The sequence below is a fragment of the Macrobrachium nipponense genome, chromosome 28 (assembly GCF_015104395.2).
Source record: "Macrobrachium nipponense isolate FS-2020 chromosome 28, ASM1510439v2, whole genome shotgun sequence".
Classification (NCBI taxonomy): domain Eukaryota; kingdom Metazoa; phylum Arthropoda; class Malacostraca; order Decapoda; family Palaemonidae; genus Macrobrachium; species Macrobrachium nipponense.
This window is the reverse complement of record NC_087217.1, coordinates 67,068,424-67,090,015: the sequence shown is the minus strand read 5'-3', so window position 1 is coordinate 67,090,015 and position 21,592 is coordinate 67,068,424.

Genomic DNA, 21,592 nt, shown 5'->3' with positions numbered 1-21,592 from the left:
GTCGGTTCCGGGTTGCATAGTGTCCATCGGTCCCTAGTTGTAACCTCTTCCGTTCATTTTACTCCACCTCCTTTCGTATTCTTTCTTCCATCTTACGTACTACCCTTTCCTATCAGTTGTTTCATAGTGGAACTGCGAGGTCTTTATTCAGTTACGCCTTTCAAAACCTTTTTTTTATTATCAGTGTCCCTTTCAGCGCTGAATGACTTCATAGGCCCCAGCGCTTGGCATTTGGCCTAAGCTTTAAGTATTCCTTCATTCCTATTAGTTTAAAACATTGTCATTAACGTCTGTGTATTTACAAGCTTCTGTCAGTAGAGTGTCTAAGTATAGAAGAACATCACGCAAAATGTTTATCTTGCATTTTTGCGGTCTGGTTATAAGAGCAAAGTATAAGTAATGGGAAGTGTATTTGATAGGATTTAGCATGATTGTAACGCACTTCGAACCTATTAATTTGGAAGACCCTCTGAAATGCTCATTCAGTACGATTAAGGAAACTGCGAATTTTGAATTTTGTAGTTCTAATTTCTATGGCCTACTAATAAAAAAAAAAAAGACAAAATATCAGCATTCAGTAGATGACTGAAAGTTCAGCGCAATATATATTTATTTCTAACAAGTAAAGACACTTGAATGGCAGAGTAAACGATTAAGGGAACACTGAATAATAAATGTCATATGTTGAATAACTTGGCACTTCACAAAACTTACGTTTTCTTTAATTCGGTTTATTATTTAAAATCTCGATGGCATTGGCTACGAATAGACTGCTCTCTACGTATAAGAGTTTTTTTATATACATGCAATTGAAAACTATTCTTTATTATGATTTTGAAGTAAAACGAAATTGTGCGTAACATTGGCATATTTTATAGATGTATTTGTCTCTTCGAGTGTTTTCTTCGTTTAAGCCAGTGTTCTGCATACGAAACCAAACTTAAAAACCCACTCAATAGTTATTTTGCTTTTTTTTTGGCTGGGGAGAGAGAGAGAGAGAGAGAACGAAGCTTTCGATCTATTTATATCTGTGCTAATTTCCATCTAGGTTTGCCCCTTTTTTCCTCTCTCTCTATCTCTCTTGGTTCCTCCTTTCTTTCTCACCTAATTTTTTTTATGCACTCTCCATACAAACCTCTCTCTTTCTCTCACCTATTTCCCTGTCTCTCATTTCCCAGTATCTGTCTTTAAGCCTCTCAGTCTTTGAAATCCGTCCATTCACGAGTGTGTTCCTTCATTCCAATTCCCCCCCCCGCCCCCGCGCCCTCCCTCGTTTACCCTACCCCCCCATCACACCCTCCCTTCCTCCCTCTCCCTTCCTTCACCCACCCCTTATCCCTGCAGTGATGGAGTTCTATTTTTGAGAATTTCTATCCGTGTCGGTATTCTTCAAGCGCACGCCAATATTTGTTCGGCTATTCTGCTTGTGTTTTTATCGTCCATTACTTTCTCCAAGCCTTTTATTTATAATTTTTAATCTCTCCATGTTAATGTTTATTCGGTCATTCACTTATTTTTTATCACTCCTCTTTCGTCAGGTTCTTTTTCTGTTTTTTTTTTTTTTCATCCTGTGAGAAATGACACAAGTTAGAGGATTCCCAACTCGTTTAATGACCTTAAATCTCGTCGGTAATACGTTCTAATATTAGGTAACCTTTACGCTATCTTATGTACAGTACTTCGGAGGATAAAAACCGATTCATTCACTCACACAAGGCATTAATCAGCGTTAATGTAATTTGATTAAATCATTGGATGCTTGTTTTATAAAAACAAAGGTAAATTTAGAAGATAACGATAAAGCAGAACCACCACAGCCACCTAACGGAGTCTGAAGATGAAGTATTCTCGTCCCTTTTAGTCATTTCTGTCTGAGGAAGTTAAAATTCCCGCCGTGCTTTCAAGAGACTAAAGGAGATAAAGGACGTCATCTTCTTTTGAACTGGCGATGGATAGATGTACTATAATAGAGTGAGAGGAAATTCTTTCGTAAAAAAAAAAAAGAAAAAAAAAAAAAGAAAAAAAAATGAAAGTCGATAACGAGGAAGTGAAGGATGACGGCTGTTGCTGTAAAGGAAATAATACGCTTTTGTGGTCTGATTTTATTGTATTTGATATTCCTTTCTCTTCAACAGCTTGTTATGTAAACTAGAGAATTATCGGAGAGTGTAAAAAGCGAGAGGCTTAAGTATGTTCATTTGTCGTTTTCTGTTTAGTGATGCAATTAGATATGCAACTTTTGGTTAAGAAATTCCATCAAAATAGCCCATTTTCACTCTCTCTCTCTCTCTCTCTCTCTCTCTCTCTCTCTCTTTCTTAACATTCGCTGCATCTGGAGGACTTGAACATAATGGTAGTCAAATGTGACGTTAAGATCTCCGACGATGCCCATTTTGCAATCATTTAAAAAATAATGCTAGGCCATCAACGCATCTAGATTTGACGACGTCTTGATAAAAGTACCTAGGAATTCGTTTATGGGTTGAAAATTCAACAAAAATACAATGAATTTAACCATGTTTGCCCTTCCGGGAGTAAATTGACCGAGATCTGACCCTATCAAAATGTTTAGACCATGACTCGAGTTATGTCCTGAACTTTCCTTTAAATTAGTGTTTATTTTCCCCCTCCTGGTAACATTTAAGTTCTGTCGTTTCGTATAAGAAATGCTCTGAGTGAAGTCTGAACAAAGTTTCAAAGATTTTTAATCCGTAAATTTACAGTTGAAATCCAGTCGGCCGGGTAACGGTAATTATAACTATAACCTGATTATTTGCAATTGCTGTTTAGAGTGGGCCATACTTCTAAAATTCCCCAAGATCACTCTTCCCCACCACGAATTGTCAGACATTTGTAAAGAAGGTCCCACTTCCTCTTTTAGAAATTGCGTCAAAATTCCTGTGATAGGTTTTCGCAGTGCTGGCATTCGACATTCGTTATAAAAAGATCGAGGTCACACTTGTGTAAAATATTCATAAAGAAAATCGAAAACGGAGTGTTTAAGACATATGGAAATTAGAATATGAGGCACAACAGTAACGTGAAAGATGAAACTTTATCGGTAGAAGTTTCAGATGAGTTTTTCTACAATAGTTCTGGTTGAATAATTTCATGAATTGCACTTAAAAAAATATATAATTTCATTCTGTTTTGTGTATTGTACATAGTAGGTATACAGTTACATAAAATTATAAGTTTTGAAGTAAAATCAATTTAAACTTTAGGTGTTTTTTCAATATTGAGTTGAAATTTAGAAAACGTGATTAATTATTTAAAATAATATTGCTTTGGAATATTTTCCTACTTAGTTTACTAGTGTCAACTGGAATACCTAGTTAGTGTCATTCAAGCAGAATTTACTGTTGTGTCAAGTCGCTTTTGGAAACAGCAGCTTATTTAAACAAGTAATGATTATCTTCAACTAGAGGCCGAGTGTTTATTACCAGATTAACGGTCATTTAAAACTGTTGCAGTTAACGGCAAATCACCAGTTCAGAACAGTTGTCATTCCCCGCGGTTTTACCATATTGTCTCTGGTCTATTTGTCAGGTTTTTTAGTCAGTTGCTCTCCATTTTCTTGTCTACAAGACTCTCAACGCTTCCATTATTTGTTTTCTTCTCACTTCCAGCTTTTACATCTTGCATTGTATGCAACTTGCGTTTCTTTGATTGAAGTCCTTTTTGTCTGTTTTCTGGTGACACATTTTCTGACTTCGGACCTCGCTTTCAGATTGTAAAATTTCTCTCTCTCTCTCTCTCTCTCTCTCTCTCTCTCTCTCTCTCTCTCTCTCTCTCTCTCTCTCTCTCTCTCTCTCATATTTTAGCATAGAATGCAATGTATTTTTTATCAATGTAAAGCAATGATTCATGTAACGATACTCAAAGAGCGATAATAATGGTGCAATGTTTTTCTCCAGATGATTTGAACAGCGTTTATTGATAAATCTTATCTATACTTACAATACAAATAAGCTCAAAATGACTGAGAAAATTTATTAATAAAATAATGACTTGAATACCTTCTAACATCGTAGTATTGCCTTAGCTTCTTTGTGCTTGAAAGAAGGGGAACGTAGTATCGGTCATTGCTATGATAAATGTAAAAAATTATATATAGAAGACACGTAACACCTGCGGAGTCTCCGCCTCTCTCTCTCTCTCCTCTTTCCTTCCTCTTCTCTCTCTCTCTCCCTTCTCTCTTCTCTTCTTCTTCCTCTCTTCTCTCTCTCTGCACTGCGCGGCTCAGCGTCAGTCGCTTTCTCTCTCGTGTTGCTTTTCTTGTGATTTCTATTTCTCTTCCCATAATCTTCCATATTTCAAGTGGGCCCGCTCCGTCGGCCTCCGAGATAAAATATGTAGTGAAATAATACTCGTTTTGAATGTGCATGAAATGCCAATTATGATAATATGAGATACAGGGCAATAAGAAACGGGAAACGTTCAAAGAGAGTTCTAGGAAGCATTGATGAATTCTCTCTCTCTCTCTCTCTCTCTCTCTCTCTGGAGCGATAGGAAGATAGATCTTTCTAGATGAATTTACCAATAAATCGCTATCCCTACCAAACGTTCAATATTTACTTTATAGCCCTGGCTCCGTGCACCTTTTTTTTTTCCTGTCGTAATTTTAACTTCCTCTCTTCGTATATTCTTTATTTTTCATTCCTTTTGCATCGCATCAGCCCCTCAGCCAACCCCCACCCAGAGGCGAATCCTAATTCATCCCTCTATCTATTTGCAATCATCCGGGACCTATTATCTCTCACCTCTCCTTCCCCCCATTCCCTCTTCCCGACAGATGTAACAATCATACTTCTTTTCCCCCTCCCCTCTCCCCCCCACCCCCCCCCCCAACCCCTATCCCCTAACCCTACCACACCCATTACATACAAATCGTCTTAAGTGTCATTACAGCCTAAACTGATTTCGTCCCTGAATTAACACCGCAGCAGATTTAAAACACCCACAGCATCCCAGAAATAAGATCGGTCTGCACAGGAGGGGATGGGGGAGGGGAGAGGGAGGAAGAGGAGGAGGGGGAGGGGAGGGGGAGGAGAGGAGGAGGAAGAAGGGATGAAGAGGGGGGGGGGGGTAGGAGGAGGACGTCTGCTCGGGGACAACGGTTTCCACACCATTAGTGCTCGCGAGAGAGGATCATGACGAAAGCTCTCTCTCTCTCTCTCTCTCTCTCTCTCTCTCTCTCTCTCTCTCTCTCTCTCTCTCTCAGGTATCAGGTGCTTGTTCATTTCCTTAATAGTCGATTCGATTGAAGAATGCTTGTGATATTTTCGTTATTACGTTACATTTGTTATTATTTCAAGGGCAGTCTTTGCATACATAGTATTTGTAACTATTGAAAATTTTTAATCCAAAGAGAAAATTAACTTTTTTACATATATATCGAGAAAAAAAATCCATTTAGCGGATAAGACTTGCGTAACAACTTCCACAGTTCAAGTGCAGATTTATAAACTATCTGGGAGTATAAGATATTGGAATAGAATAGACATTTTTATCTGCATTCATCAGTTACAGTTCAAACCCTTGAGGTAAAAGTTGGCAGCTCCTCAGTTCCTCCATACAGTACTTTTCTCTCAGTCTTTTTCTCTCTGGCGTTGAGAGAGAGAGAGAGAGAGAGAGAGAGAGAGAGAGAGAGAGAATCTTTTTAGTTGAAAATTGCGATGAAAAGACACGGCAGCTTCATTGCGCAGAAAGAATGCTATTGTTTTGAACAGGTATTAGCAGCTGTAATCTGACCGCATTTTTCCTAGTGTTAGTGACTCTCCTCTGTCCTTCAAGGTCTTGAGAAAGGGAGACAAACCCTCACCATTGCTTGTGTGTGCGTTTGAGGGAAAGCAACATTATCTTTGATAAATAATTGCTCTGTCAACGTTCGCTTAGTGAATTTTGCTTGAGGGTATGTATTTAGGCCTATGTATATCTATATATATATATATATATATTATATATATATATATATATATATATATACATATATATATATATATATATATATATATATAATATATATATATATATATATATATATATATATATATATATATATATATATATAATACATATACAAATATACACGCCAGCGGGTACGTATACAGGAGAGTAATCATGAATACGTTTCACTTCCAGTACTATACAATGTTTTTTCCATCTGTCCATCCACCTGTGATGGTTGCGCATGGTAACACTGCGTCCCGGGCTTTAATTAAATAGTTACTCCATGTGTAAGTTTTAGGTAAATAAATAAAAGGATATCTTGGTGTACATTTGCAACTGAAAAGTATTTTAATAATTTACTGTATGCGAATTACACCGTTAATATTCGAAATAGGATATTATTTAAAGCCCGGGACGCAGTGTTACTATGCGCAAACACCACAGGCGGATGGACAGATGGAAAAAAAAAAACTGAGTATAGGTACACACTGTCTTGTTCTACAGTCTGTGCTAAATGACTGTGCAAGGAGTATTCCCTTCCCGTCTCCGCTGGAGTTAGAAATCCTCGGCTCGAGAGAACAGGAAATAGAAATAGGAATGAGAAAGGAGGTCACGGACGATAAGAAAGAAAATGCCTGGTAATCGGTTGATGGCTGGCGAAGAGTGCAAAAGTGAAGGAATTAAGAGGAATGTTGAGGAAAGGGATATGTGTGGATAGCAGGATGATTATATATATATATACATATATATATATAATATATATATATATATTATAGTATATATGTATATATCTATAGATATAGTATATATATTTATATTATGTAGGTATATATATATATTATATTTTATATATATTATGGATATATATATATAATATATATTATATGATATATAATGTATGTATATATGTATTATATATGTAGGTATGTATATATATATATATATATATATATAATAGTATATATATATATATATATATATATATATTTATATATATCTATAAAAGGAGCCCATAAACCACACCAAATGTAGAGAGAAAAAGTACTATATTTCAGAGACTGCTGTCTCTCTCTTCAGGTATATGAATGAGAAAAGTTTACAGAAAAGGTGGTATTTATACCAAGAGATTCGTCCACAAGTAAGCCAATTTAGGTCACCCCCGCTGATAATCTTCCTTTAATCTTCTTAAGCGTTGGTTGAACGAACGCTGCGTCGACGATGTCCGATGTCCAATTCCCGTTTGAGATGTTCATTACCTGCTTCTCTTTTATTAAGGCCGATTCCATCATTTGACTCTTGTACCGGCAGTTGCTGCTATAAATTACACGTGACATATTCCAGTTTATTCTATGGTTATGTTCATTTATATGGTTGAAAATAGCCGAGTTCTGTTGTCCATACCTAACTGACCGTTTGTGTTGTATTAACTCTCTGGGGAAGTGATTTACCTGTAAATCCGATGTAAGATTGGTCACAGTCCTGGCATGGATCTCATATACCCCAGAGTCTTTGGGCGATGTCTTTTGTTGGACGTTAATCAGAACTAAAGAACTCGGTAATAGAAGTGCATAGAAAAGAATGACCGTATCATCAGATTGAAGATATGTTATGGAGGAGAGATTCTGAATATTATAAGCGCATATGCACCACAAGTTGGTTGCACAGAAGAAGAGAAGGGAAATTTCTGGAGAGACATGGATGGAATAATGCAAGAACTGGAAGAGCATGAGAGGGTGATAGTTGGGGCAGATTTGAATGGCCATGTCGGAAGTGAAAATGAGGCGATTGGGCGGGTGCATGGGGGCCATGGAATTGGGGAGAGAAAACCAGAAGGAGAGAGTGTAGTGGACTTTGCTGTGTCATTCGACATGGCAATAGTAAACACATTCTTTGAGAAGAAAAGGGAACACCTAATAACATATAGGAGTGGGGGAAGATTTCTCCCAGATAGACTATTTCTTGTATAAAAGGATAAAATCTGGTGGAGGTCAAGAACTGCAAAGTCATTCCAGGCGACCATGTAGCCCCCCAACACAGGCTGCTATGTATGGACTTGAAGTTGAAAAGGGGAAGAAAAACCAAAGCTAAAGGGATAAGGAAAATTAAATGGTACGAATTACAGAAGGAAGGGGATAAGAAGAGAGAGTTTAAGAGGAGGGTTTTGGAGGATATTGATATAGGGATTGAAGATGTTCAAGAATGGTGGGCACGAAATGCAGCAGTAATAAGAAGGCATGGAAAGGAGCTGCTAGGAGAGACATCTGGTATCATATGGGAAGAAAAGGAGAGTTGGTGGTGGGATGAAGACATTGAGAAAGTAGTAAAAGATAAGAAGGAGGCAAAGAAAAGATGGGAAGAGTCACAGTCAGTGGAAGACAGAAATAGGTACAGAGAGAAAAACAAGGTGGTGAAAAAGGTGGTAGCCCAAGCTAAAGCAAAGTCGTATGATGATGTGTATAATGAGGGGGTAGACACAAAGGAAGGATTAAAGAAGATGATCAAGCTATCAAAGGCTAGAAATAAGAGCACCAAAGATATAACACATATCAAACAAATAAAGGATCAAGAGGGTGTAGTGCTTAGAAAGGAGGAAGACATTGTGAAGAGATGGAAAGAATATTTCGAACAGTTGTTAAATGAAGAAAATAATAGACTAATAAGAGAGGATGGGCAAGTGAACATTGGCATGGTAATGAGGTTTTTCTAGGCAGAGGTACTAAATGCACTGAAGAAGATGAGAAATGGGAAGGCAACCGGACCAGACATGATCCCGGTGGAGGCATGGAAAGCATTAGGAGATGAAGGAGTGGATATACTGTACGATCTTATGATAAAGATCCTTGAACAGGAAAAGATACCAAATGAGTGGCGTGGAGTATATTGATCCCAATTTTTAAAGGGAAAGGCGATGTCCAAGAGTGTGGGAATTATAGGGGCATTAAATTGATGTCCCACACTTTGAAGATACTGGAAAGGATGATAGATGCTAGACTGAGAGAAGAAGTACAAATAGGTAAAGAGCAGATGGGATTTATGAGGGAAGGGGAACAACAGATGGTATATTTTGTTCTGAGGCAAATAATGGAGAAATTCGGGGAAAGACAAAGGGACCTACATATGGTATTCATTGACCTTGAAAAGGCTTATGACCGAGTCCCGTCCCGAGACAAAGAGGTAATGGAGGAGCCTGAGGGAGAAGATGGTGCCAGAGAAGTATGTGCGATTGATACAAGAGATGTAACGGAATGTATTTACCAGAGTGAGGAGCAGTGTTGGGGAGACAGAAGGTTTTGAGGTGAGAGTAGGATTACACCAGGGGACGGCTCTGAGCCCATTTATCTTTAACATAGTAGGATGGATGTTATAATAGAGGAAGTAAGGGAGACAGTACCATGGAACATATTGTATGCGGATGATATTGTTCTGTGTGCAGAGAGCAGGGAAGATCTGGAAGTGAAATTGGAAAGATGGAGACAAGTACTGGAGGACAGAGGAATGAGAATAAGTAGATCCAAGACAGATATATGTGTACCACCACTGAAGGGGATGATAAAGAAAGTATTCAGCTTGGTGGAGAGCAAATAAGGAGAGTTGATAAGATAAGTATTTGTTTGGGATCTTTTGTTAACGCTGGAGGAAGTATGGAAGAAGAAGTAAAACATCGGGTTTACAGGCAGGCTGGAACAACTGGAGAGCGGCCTCGGGAGTTCTTTGTGACAAAAGAGTGCCGCTTAGGTTAAAAGGAAAATTTCACAAGACGGTGGTAAGAACAGCAATGCTGTATGGTACGGAAACAGCAAGCATGAGAAAAGCAGAGCAGAAGAAGATGGATGTGGCAGAAATGAGAATGCTTAGGTGGATGTCTGGGGTGACAAGAGTGGATAGGATCAGAAATGACTACATAAGGGGTCAACTAAGGTGGTGGCTTGGAAAGTATCAAAGAAAGTGCAGGAGGGGAGGCTGAGATGGTATCGGACACCTGTTGAGGAGAGATGAGGACCACGCTGGGAGACATACTATGGGGGTGGAGGTGCAAGGAAGAAGAAAAAGAGGGAGACCAAGAAAGAGATGGAAGGACTGTGTGAGAGGAGACTTAAATGAGAAGGGAATTGATGAGGCAGAAGCACAAGATAGAAATAGATGGAAACGGCTCATCCGAAACGGCGACCCCATATAAAAATGGGAACAAGCTGGGAAGAAGAAGAAGAATCAGGGATTTGGCTAAGGTATTTGGGTAGGTAAATGCAAAAGGGTTGGATTTCCCAAGGGTGTGAGTTACTCTCTTAATCGTCTCCAGGTGGGGAATTTTATTTTATTGTTGGGTGTGTCTCTGGTCTTGTCTTTAGGGGTCGGTAGAAAATTACGTTTGCTTTTTGAATTGCTTTCTCAATTATATGGTCAGGATACTTTAAAGATGAAAGTTGCTTGCGAATTAGTTCAAATTCTTTTTCCAGGAAATCTGGGGAACAAATTCGTAAGGCTTTTAAGAATAGGTTGCTAGCTACACCTATCTTGATAGTATTGTCATGATAGCTAAAGTAATGAATATATGAAAGTGAGAACGTTGGTTTTCTGTATATGGTAAATTTGTATTCTGTCGTGTCTTTGATTATTAAAACATCAAGAAAAGGAATTTTGTTGTCTGTTTCCCATTCAACTTTAAATTTGATGCTGGGCACTAATGCGTTTAATTTTGAGAGGAATTCATTAAAATTACCCCACTTATTATCCCAAAATGTTAGTATGTCATCCACGTATCTCATCCACAGCATGTTTTTGGGTTTTATTGCATTTATTACTGTAGTTTCAAAGTATTCCATGTACAGATTGGCTAAAATAGGACTTAAAGGACTACCCATACTACACCCGAATTTTTGCTTGTAGAATGATTCCCCGAATGAAAATACGTTATTAGATGCACATAATTCAACTAACTTTATTATTTTGTCAAGTGCCAAAGGGAAATGATCTGAATAGGGGGATAATTTTTCCCTTAAAAACTGAAGAACGTCCTGTACTGGTACTTTTGTGAATAGGGAGTCTACGTCAAGGCACTTTCTTATCAATCTAATAGGTGGAGAAAAAGATATTTCTTTAGAGGAGGGTAAGAAACAATGAATTTTATAAATGGAAATATTGGAGAAACAATTTTTTTAACGGATTAGCTGCATCGACTAACATTAATTTTTGTGTTCTGAGATGCTGGCTAAAGCTCTCTCAGTGACGATTTACAGTTGATGATGCAAGACTTGACCCAACTCTCAACCTTTCCCTTATCAAAGTTTGCAGTTGGCGTGAGGAGTATCTCACCTGGAGGAAAAAGAAATTGTTTCCATGAGAGAGAGAGAGAGAGAGAGAGAGAGCGTATCTTAAATTTACTTGAAATAGATTGCTTTAGATATTTGTTTTGATGAAAATGGTTTCATAGATTTCCGAATCCGTAATTTGTAGTTTGAAAAAAGAATGGTAACGATCAATTCTCGTAAAACTGTATTGACAGAATGGACACTATAGCATCCTGGCTATCGAATGGTGCTTTCAACGTCAGCATCAATCGCCTTCAGGGCCGTTAAGTAAACAGTAAAATTCCTGTGTTATGAAGCGTTTCCAGTGATCACTCTCGCCTTGAGCGGACGTGTGACGTCATAGCTCAGATCGTAGTCGTCAGCATAGGGAAATATTTGAGAAGGCGTTTTTTTTTATTCCACTGCAGACAGTAGATATTCTCCCAATCATCTCCCCTTCGTCCCAAAAGAAAGATTAAATCCAGATCATTTTCATTCCCCAGACTTTCGGGGATGGCAGACGACACGACTAATTGCCCCAGTCGGAATTAGCTTGTGTGTAATACACTCTAATCGACGGCGCTGATATTAAATGGTTTGAACTTATCTGATTACGGTTGATCATTACCCCCCTGTCTCTAATTACCCTAATTCGGCTGACATTGACGGCGATGATATTTTTATAGTGGGTGATAATACCCGCATCAAAAGGGTTGCTCATGATGGTCTGAGGCCGAAGAGAAATTTCCAGGTAGCAATTGGCTGGGACGAGGATGTAATTAGTTTATTGCCACGTGATTGTTTGTTTGTAAGTTACCGTGGTAATTACGCATCTTTAAAGTTTGCGTTGAAAGGCCTTTGCCTTCGTTGTCTCAATTTTACCTATGGGAAGTCACGTTGGAGTTGCAGTTACTCCTTTCTTGAAGTATATTGAAGATTCATTCTTCCGAAACATATTTATTTATGTAAATTAGAGGAAAAAAATGGTCGCTATTTGTTTTGCTACTTTACATGGTTTTTGTATTCATTTGAGATTATATGGACAATAATTTCAAGAATTTGACGGCATGAAGAGTGTAAAAAGCGTTATCAAATGTGCATCTCTATATCGGTTTTTTATTTTGATGTTAAATTGAATGGGGATGGGAGCAAAGGGGTCAACATTTTTTACATTAAATAACAAAGAGGCGAGACGAAATGCTGAGATGCTCAGTTCTAGACAGATGTATCCGTTTTTAGACCGGAGTGCTTGATTATGTCACGATTTACAGGTGAAAAAGAAACGCCACCTTGATTTGGAGCGTGGTGCCGTATTGCTGAAGAAGTTGTCTCAGACTGGGAGGCTGGGGGCTGCATATACATAGCCTTGGGCTCTGATAGTTTAGTTGGTGGTCTCAAAAACTGAGCTCATCCGTAACATCCGAGTCATGGCATTCCGCAAGGTTGGCTGCGAGTTCCCTTACTTTAGTATCAGTTATTGTTCATCGATTATATATATCAAGTGTGATCTCCTATACTCTGTTCTTTAATTTTTTTTCTTTTTCTTTTGCGTATGATTATCTAATTTAATCTAAGATTGCTGTGTAAATTCCATGATTTTTTTTAATCTTGCTCTTGAAGGAAAACTAGGTAAGAATTTTTTTTAATACAGTAGCAGGGTATGCAAAGAGAATGTAAAGAGAGCAAGCAAGAAGTAGCAGAGCTGTAGTGACTGATGAGAGAAAAAAAAACTAATGAAAATGTATGCAATATAATATAAAGGAGACGTTAAACATTAGCGAACTTCCTGAGAGCAGAACACTGATGTTGGGGAAAGACGTCCGTCCTTCAGCAGCCGTCTAAAGGTTACTCTGTAGCCTTCCTTGTATACGCATTTCATCTTGCAGGGAATTTATGACAAGGCAAAGGACGCACTTTTGTAAACAGTAGAAAACACCAGTTATTTTCGCAATGTGAAGGCTACATTATATTTATATTATATATATATGATATATATATATATATATATATATATATATATATATATATATATATATATATATATATATATATCACATTACCGTGATTCATAAACATATATCGAGCTACATGGCCGTTTAATATCTAAATTCGCTCTACCTCGGAAGAATATATTTTCATATATGTTTAACCGAAGTGAGGATTTTTTTGGCAATAATAGAATTGCCGGCCGACGGGCACGAACCATCGACATCTTCAATTCCAGGACGACAGTAAAGTTTATGCCGCCTCCCACCTCAAATACCTGCCACACTCAGGTATTTCGTGGTTTTTTTGGAGACTGGCGTCAAACCCCCTCGTCCTCGGTAGCGTTGTAGTGCTTTTGTCGGCACGTAGCCATTATATATATATATAATATATATATATATATATATATTTCTATATATATATAAATATATATAATAGAGATAGAGATAGGATAGAGATAGAGATAGCGATAAGATAGAGAGAGATAGAGATAGAGATAGAGAGAGAGAGAAATGAAACGCATGAGATTTTGATGGTAGAAATGAACAAGTATGATAATAGGCTTAAAAATAGATTGTGTGTACTATATGTATTAATATATTATGTACATTATATTATGTATCTCTTTACTATATATATATACTATATATATATATATTATATAATATATATATTATATATATATATATATGTCATATACATATATATATACGATCGGGAGAGGAACTGAGAGGTGGATTATTCACGTAGGTCTATTAATAAGTTAGTAGGAGTATAAGAGAGGGAGAGAGTGTCACTGAGAGTGTGTGTGTGTGTGTGTGTTTGTGGGTGTGTGTGTGCGCGCGCACTTGCTTGGAAGGGTGGGGTAGTGCTTAGACTTCGTTGGCGACTCCCAAAATGAGTCGCTCTCAGCGCAGACCTATACTTTTATCACAAATTAGGCGTTGGGGAGCAAGGCAATATAATATAGGTAGAGAAGAGAGAAATTCCAGGGAAATGGCATTGGTGTCAAACCCATTCATTGGCCTCGTACTTGAATTTCTAACCAGTTCAACAAGAACACCCCCCCCTAACCTCCGCACCCTTATCCATCACTTCCCCCACCTTCCGTCTCCCCATCCCGCCACTGCCCCTTAATTCCCCTCCCCCTAGTCGCCCCCCCCCCTCACAGGTAACTTAGTTACCTGCCTCTCCCTTGGAGGACCTCTCCCCTACCTTGTTGGGGGGGGGGGGGGTGTTTATAGCGGCCATTTATATTAAACATTTTTGCGGATCCAGTTTCAGTTTTTCCCTGGTGGTGTGAAAATGAGAAATGTCTTACACTGGAAAAGAGAAACGGATGCTTATGACAATTTAGATGTTCTAGGATATCACACCACGGCTTCATCTTGACAAGATGCGCATCCATTTGCTAATGGACTTTTTATGCACAGAGAAGTAAAAGAAAAAAAATAATGAAAATCCCGTCTTTTTTTTTTTTACGGGCAGTCCAACTGATTTTCTTTCAATAGTCCTGTAGACTTGGTATGAAAGTCTTCATGCTATTGTGGTAACTCATTTCACATGTGGTAGTGATTCAGACAGATACATATATAACCTTTCGCTGTTACTGCTTTGAAGAATATTGCATATTTAAATACAAAATGTTGTCTCTTGACATACCAGCGGGCCAAAAGAATAATAAATTAGATACAGTTGTGGAATATTTTTTATGCCTTTCCTAAATACGACAGTAAGTAATCAGGACTTGATATTTATACTTTCGTCATACTCGTTTTTATTGCGCTCATGATAATTTTCAAAGTCAATCTACGATAATAGATGCGTTTTTTTTTATTTCAGGCATTATTTCATAGGTTATGCTACAGTCTTAACGCCACAAGTTCTGTTAAGAGCTTTCCATTTTGCATACCCATCCTCCATTTTACTGTACCTCCATTTATATTCTCTTTCATTTGACTTCCCCCCTCCCGCTCTCCTAACTATTGATCCAAAGTGCAACTGAGAAAGTTCCCTCCTTCCACATCTTTCAAACTTTTTTTTTTCTGTCGATTTCTTTTTCAGCGCTGAATGGCCTCATGAATCCCAGCGCTTGGCCTTTGGCCTAAATTCTGTATTCTATTCCTTATTCGACGTATAAATTCCATTCGTGAATTTTTAAATCGCTAAATTTGTTTCAGTCAGAAATTCTCGGATTGCAAGTTCGGTACAAGTTTCATTAATCTGACCGTCTGATTATTTCTAGTTACATTTGAGCCCACCAGATGGCAGGTGGCATATGTTTTAGATTTCTTAATGAAAAAATGATTTATATATATATATATAAATATATATATATAGATATATATATATATATATATATATCGTGTGTGTGTATGTATGTATTATTCTATAAACAAATATGTACATATACTATATGTATATATATGTCATTGACATTTGTAGTAGTGACGCCGACTTAATTTAACTTTTGAATTAATTATAGGTAACTTGTATTTCCTTTATAACTTTTTGGAGATATTTTTTCTATGCAAGATACGAATCAGAGAAGGAACGTTAATAATTACTTCCCAGTCTTCTGAGATAATAATAATAATAATAATAATAATAATAATAATAATAATAATAATAATAATAATAATAATAATAATAATAATATTGGTATTATTATTATTATTATTTATTATTTATTACTGACGATGATGAATGTTTTATTATTGCTGCAGAATTGTTCCTACATATGAAATATCCTTATCTATTGCCTATTACTGGTTCTGTACTATTAATAGTAGTGGATTAGATTAAAAACTAGTGTACCTCAGCACTTCCGTTAGAATTAATTTCTTTAAAAAATTTTATATTTTTTGTTTTGAATACGATAAAATGTAAGTAAATTACACACCGAAGAACTTAAATCTGATGATGAATGAAGGTATGTATACGTGGCACTGAAGTACACAGTCCTTCAACATACAAGTCGGGGCATTTGGCATGGTGCCAAGGTCATGCTGAACACGTAGATGATTTTTTTTTTCAGATATTCGTTCCACTCTTTTTACCTTCAGTTCGCGTCATTGTTATTATGATTGAAGTTCGTCAATGTTTCGCTTTTTATATTTATGCTCTCCAATCTTTCCTGGTCAAAACTCCTCCAAGACACTTATAATACTTCAGTAGATCAGACTTTCTTTGCCAGATAAATAATCTTCAAAACGCGTATAATCTTTCAGTGTCTACGGCTACACTTTTTGAGCACTGTAACATAACTACAAAAAGACTTTATGAGGAATAGATAGCAAATAAACGAAGAGGCTTTTATGCCTGTGGAAACGGGACGAAACGAGTTTCTTCCGGATAGGACTCATTTCTCGTAACACTTACAACGCTCGTTGGTAAGTGGTGTATGTGAAACTGATGGTATAGGTTGTTTAAGTGACTTTGGGCAAAACTCTCGGCCTGTGTGACCTGGTACATAGGACGGAAGAGGTTGGTTCCCTTAAACCATTAAATTTAAGCGGGAAAGGATGAGGAATTTTGTCTCCGCCACTGAAAGGGATCGGTCGAGGCAATAGATAGAGAGAGAGAAGAGAGAGAGAGAGAGAGAGAGAGAGAGAGAGAGAGAGAGAGTGAGTTTATTTAGGGCAGGAGTTTTCAACCCTTTTCTCCGCACGTTCCCTTTCGGGTATTTTTTGTCAGTAATGTACCCCCTTCGCTTTGTATGGAGTGGAAAACAAAGCAAACCTAGGAAAACATTCCATTGTGTATATCTGCAAGTACTGTACTGAAGGGAAGTAAGTACATAACTGCTGACATACAAAGAAATCTATAAAAGATAAACTTTATTTATATAATTATTTACCTGTGACTATGCGGTAATTTTCAAGGTTATAGTACCGAGATGCTAAAACAAAAGTCATTATTAGTTTGTACATCAGCTGCGAAGGGAGTTAGTTGAGAGCCTCAGTGGCGTGGTCGGTATGGTGTTGGCGTACCACTTTGGTGGCCGCGAGTTCGATTCTCGGCCATTCCATTGAAGTGTGAGAGATGTGTATATTTGGTGATAGAAGTTCACTCTCGACGTGGTTCGGAAGTCACGTAGAGCCGTTGGTCCCGTTGCTGAATAACCACAGGTTCCATGCAACGTAAAAACACCATACAAACAAACAAACATGCAAAGGGAGTTAGTGAGATGGCTGACACTGTTTTCCATCAACTAGACTAGTGAGCCGAGGAGCAGTTTTTCCTAAGCACATCGAAGGTCGGCTTCCACATTCATTTGTGATCAGTGGGGGGCGCGTACCCCCTGGGGAATAATGACGTATAGATTAATGATCGGGAACTGGGTATGAGGGTTATAAAACTTATTGTTTACAGGCTCTGAAAAAATGTCATAATTAGTATATATATATATACAAACACACACACCAAGCTACATAAGTCCTTTAATATCCGATTCACTCTACCTCGGAATTAATATATTTTCATACATGTTAACCGAAGGGGAATTTTTTAGCTGATAATATTTTCGCCCCCTCGTGGATTCAAACCAGCGGACAGAGAAGAAATTAGGACTTCAGTGACATTACCGACTCGGCCATGAAGTTGATCGCCGAGTCGGTAATGTCGCGAAAGTCCTGATTTCTCCTCTGTCCGCTGGTTTGAATCCACGAGAGGACGAAAATATTATCAGCTAAAAGATTCCCCTTCGGTTAACATGTATGAAAATATATTAATTCCGACGTAGAGCGAATTGGAAATTAAAGGACATTTGTAGCTTGATGCCTGTATATGAATCACGGTGATGTGATATTCATACTATATATATATATATATATATATATATATATATATATATATATATATATATATATATATATTTGTGTGTGTGTGTGTGTGTGTGTACATATATATGTATATATATTATGTATACTCACAATATATGCATATATATATATATATATAGTATATATATATATAAGATATATAATATACATATGAGAGAGAGAGAGAGAGAGAGAGAGAGAGAGAGAGAGAAAGTAACAGATATGAAACCAGAAATTAAAACTAAAAAAAAAAAAGAGAAAAATGATTGTAATCATTGCTGCAGGATAGAGTACAGTTGTATGGTAAGAGGATGTGTTAATAAAATAGAAAGGAAGGTGGGGTACGGGGAGAGGGTCAGAGATGAGAGAAAAAAGGCGAAGATGATAATTGTCAGCCGTTGGCAGCCACAGGCCTTCTACAAAGAGCTGCCATTCACTCTTGAGTTCGGCGCCGAGAAATCTGCATTGCTTTACATACATTACAAGAATGGCACCGTGAACTGAAGTGCTGGATTGTAATGTGATTTGTGAAATCTGTCATGGGCCGTTTTGAGAGAGAGAGAGAGAGAGAGAGAGAGAGAGAGAGAAGAGAGAGAAGAGAGAGAGAAGAGAGAGAGAGAGAGAGAGTAGTTCCCTAGCTACCAATATCTCTTATTTCATCTGTCTTACCTATCTTCTCTTTGGGCTGGGTAAATAAGACTAGTTCTTCACTCGTGCCAAATTGAAAACGGCGTTTATCAATGTAAGATTCCTCTGTTCCGTAAGATTAGTTTGCAGTCTTAAGCAGTGATTTACAGAGAGAAACCGATTACGTTGACACTTTTAGAATAGTTTTGGAATTTAAAATATACGTATTACAGCGTGTCGGGCGTTAATTACTTTTGCTCAACAATATATATATATATATATATATATATATATATATATATTATATATATATATATATATGTAGATTGAGTGTCGGTGTCCTACAGGACCTAACGTAACTGTTAATATCATCTAGCATGAACACTGTATTATTTTCGTTTAGATGGAATATTAGGTTATCTAATCAAGTGCTGTTGAAACTAATATATATATTATTATATATATATATATATATCTATATATATATATATATATAATATATGTGTGTGTTATAAATATACATATATATTCATATATATACACATATATATTTTTTTATTTTTTTTATAAATGTGTTTGTGTGTGTGCATGTCTGTGTATGTATGTACGTACGTTCATATAATCAGGATTAGACTGTGCCCCCTACGGAAGGTGGCTTTAGAATAAAATAGCGTCGCTTTCACTTGTGTGCTTATAACTGAAACTTGGGAGAAACCCAGTTCGGAAAAACTTCCACAACACGAGACCCTTCATAAACTTACTTAAAAGGTTTGAATCGATCCTCTCTTCGTATACTGCACCATTCCCCTTTCTCTTGACTGGCTATTAAGGTCCTCTCTTTCCAATACCTCTTTCGCTCATTCTAGTCAGGACTATCTGGTTCTTCTCTTCCATCATAACATTTTTTGAATTATGCGGTCTTTTAACCAAACTATTGTCATCCAATCTTCCCATACGACCATATTATCTCAAAACACTATGATCCCTCCTTTTAACTGCATTAACCCTTGAACAACATCCTATTCGTATCTTCCCCGTTCTTGCCCTTTCAGCTCGTATAATCTATGATTCTTACTTCACTTCCATAAAGGAGAGACGGTTCAACAGTCCCGTCATACCTTCTCACCCTTGGCTTCCTTAGGCACTGAAGTGTGTCTCCCATCTTTGGCACACACCACAAGACCTTCTTTCCTTTACCCATTGTGTTTGACTACTCACTTCTCTCACGCAGCCAGTGCCATCGTCAGTTTATATTTACTCCCAAATAGGTCTATAATTCAACCACTTCCATTTTCCATCTTCCATATCAGCATTCGTTATTCCACCTTCCTGGTTCCCACTTACCCTCATACCCTTCATCTTGCTCACGTTTAGTCCTCACCTGTCCTGTCATTGCAACGCTTTCAGAGCATTCCACTAGTTACTGCAGTATTTTTTAAAGGCACTTTATTTATCGTCTGCAATCTTCAACCATTCCACACTCCATCCAAGACTCGAACCCACTTTCACACCAAACCATTCTCTCTCTCTCTCTCTCTCTCTCTCTCTCTCTCTCTCTCTCTCTCTCTCTATTATATATATATGTATATATATATATATATATATATATAATTTGCCTATGGTGCAATTGCATAAAGAAGCTATTGATAGGGCAGTCAAGGAGAAAACGACTGTGAATAGGTCAGGTATAAAAATGGAGGGGAGAAAATAGACAAGAAGTTTAGGGAGAGTAATAATCAGTTGTTCTACCGGGAAGCAGATACAGAGATGAACAAAAGCATCTCTCGGAGATACAGATGCGAATGGATAGATGGTGTCTGAAGCGAAAATAGTACCGTGTTGATGGAGGGAGTGTTTTCAAGTTATATCGCTGAATGTGGAGGCTTGAAGACAAACTGAGCTGAATAACGCAAGAGTGGGAATTGTAAGAGATTTGTTTGTGGAAGCCATTGTTAAGAATGTAAAGAGGGCGATTAAAAGGGCGAAGAATAGCACGCCAGATATAGATGGGATCAAGAATGAGATGCTGCGGTGTGTAAGGCATGTTTGGAAGAGGGAAAGGTTCTAGGGAATGGAGAGACGAATGATTGTTCCTTTGCATGAAAAGTAAAGGTGATAGCGGAGAATGTAGGAATTATGAAAGTATAACTTTTCTTACGAGATCATTGATGGTGTATGGTAGGATTTGAATTAGAAAACCATGACTTATGAGAGAGGTGTTGACAAGAAAAAAGCAACGTAGGTTTAGATAAAAGAGAGTGGGTGAGTTTGGGTTAAGTGTTTATGAAACAAATCTGTGATAGGTAAGGGGAAAAGCTGTTCATGAGTTATATGGGTGTAGAAAAAACTTAAGAAAGAATCTATAAAGACAACGTGGAGGATGATAAGGATGTATGGTATTAAGGGTCGATTCTAGTTTTTTTTTTTTTTTTTTTTTTTTTTTTTTTTTTTTTTTTTTTTTTTTTTTTTTGTTTTTTTTTTTTTTTTTTTTTGTACTAAAAGTAAAGTGTGTTTCAATATATAGATGGAAGAGCGTCTTGTCCGGTATAAATGTGGTTCTGTGACGAGATGATTTTTTTAATGATTACTTGATTTATTGATAGTGAAGTCTTATATAAGTCAGAGAGAGAGAGAGAGAGGAAGTCAGATGTATGAACAGAGTTGTAGGATAAGAACAAAAAATGACTCGTCTCTGCTAACTGGGGATAGTTCAGAGAAACGGCAGCCACCAATGTAAGTTGGAAAGTATGAATTTACTTTGCGATATTTCTAGTATAAATATTTGACCTAAATAACTTCTGCTTTTACTAAAATGTACTCGGGTAATCTATATTCTTTATTATTCACACACACACACACACACACACACACACACACATATATATATATATATATATATATATGTATATATATATGATA